Here is a 1965-nt window from a genome sequence, read left to right as displayed (position 1 = left end):
AAAATATCTATATCGTATGTTAACATCATATATCATTATTTTTAACGAGTGTGTGTATAATATTAGAAGAGAAAGAAAAAAATCAGTTTGAAAAGAAAAAAAATAACTAATATAAAGATAAAATCCGTATTAATAACATACGGGGTCCTCCTACTTTTTTGTCGGCAAAACACTTCCACAACTTTAAAGAGAGAACTAGTTCTTCATCCACAAAAAAAAATAGAGAGCTAGTCATTAAGATTGTTAAGTTATTTAATGTTTACCCAACAACAACAAGACTCTTGGTTAGTTTGATAGATAACAATAAATTTGTCATTAGTTATTTAAGGATACTCTCATAATTTCACCATGTTAACTTTTGTACTTTTTTCATCAATTATCGTGACAAAACGTTTAACCCCAATGTAAAATAAAAAGAAATATTGTTTTAATAAAAAGTAGTTAATACAATACATAATTTAAAATGAGTCTTAGAAATTTTTTAAGTAAAGTTCATTTGATAACGGCAAAGATATGACATGCAGAAATCTGAATTTGAACTAAAAAATTTAATTTATCTACACTAAAAATGTATGAGTTACAACATTATATTATTATATAAAAAAATAGTCTTAGAAATGGAGGAATATTCTGCTGTTCGTACAATGACAAAAGAGAGACAAAAATTAAATTAAAATAAAATAAATAAATAAATAAATAAAACACGACAAAACATCCAACACTTGATTTCTTGCGTCTTTCTCTTCTTTTTATGGCATATATATATATCACCGCAAAAGTGGGTAGAAAAAAAGAAGTTTGAGGGACAAATTTGGGCCCCCTATGTCAACTTTATCTTTCTTGTTCAACATATTCTTTTTTGATCAATTGTTCAAACATATTCTAAACCATCTTTTGACTAAAAAAAGTATAAACCGACTTTTTTAATTTGTCCAACAAAAACATATGTTCAATTCTATTATCAAAACTCTCCCTCTACATTTGTACCCCTGCTAAATAACTTTGAATCTTCATTCGATGCCTTATACCCCTTTTTCCACACCCCCACAATGGATTTATATCCACAACAAAAGCAATTAAAAAAAATTAACTCATCACATGCCGTGTGACTTTTATATGCATAAGCTATAAGCTATATTGTGACAACCACTCCCCACTACAAAAAGAAGAAGAAAAAATATTGACATAAGTGTTTTCTAGTTTTTTCTCCCCCCACCTATATATTAATAATTGAAATGGCTATGAGAAAAATTTAGCCATCAACAACCATTATATACCAATCTTATGGATTTAATTTGATGATGCCAATGAGCTAAGGTTGGAACATTTTCTTTGTCGTATGTGTCATTGAATTGTCCAACCATGTGTGTCATTTGTCCTCTACAAAGATTTTATGTATGAAATCTCTAAACCTTTTGGAGTATAGTTTGGGATCAACGGCTGAGATGGAAGTTGAATCCACTTGTAGTGACTTGTAAGCATGTTCTATCCTTTTGCTAATATCATAGTCTTGGAGAATGTCAATGATACCAAAGTAGAGGATTACATCCGATATCTCATTACTACTACTACTAATCTCTGAAGAAGGAGAAGTAGAATTGCTACTTCTTCCACTACACACTCTCACAGCTCTAGCTGGCATGTTCATTCCTAGCCGGATTAGAGGTCCCCTGAAATATCAATAATTATAATTATGGATAAAGTATTTGTATAATTAGGATCTAAATTACTAATTACATCCTAATTAGAGTAAAAATTATTTTTTGATCCATGCAAAACAAAAACAATTTAACCACTTCTGCTAGACTCAACCTCCGTCGGTAGATCAATTTTAAACTTTTGAAAAATTGAATACACAAATTTCATGACACTGTGGGGCACTTATTAGCATAGTCCTATTCTTAATTATTTATTACATAGAGAAATAGGTGGAATGAAATAATAAATAGTTAAAAGTACTATAGG

General features: G+C 29.5%; 1 pseudogene; it reads right to left on the bottom strand.

The window, feature by feature from the left end:
- Positions 1-908: 908 nt before the first annotated feature.
- The window catches only part of LOC101496227 (phosphatidylinositol 4-phosphate 5-kinase 1-like), a 5521-nt pseudogene continuing 4464 nt past the window's right edge, over positions 909-1965 (bottom strand).

Source organism: Cicer arietinum, chromosome 6 (assembly GCF_000331145.2).
Source record: "Cicer arietinum cultivar CDC Frontier isolate Library 1 chromosome 6, Cicar.CDCFrontier_v2.0, whole genome shotgun sequence".
Classification (NCBI taxonomy): Eukaryota; Viridiplantae; Streptophyta; class Magnoliopsida; order Fabales; family Fabaceae; genus Cicer; species Cicer arietinum.
Note: the sequence above shows the minus strand (reverse complement) of the source record. Positions and strands in the feature narration are given on the sequence as shown.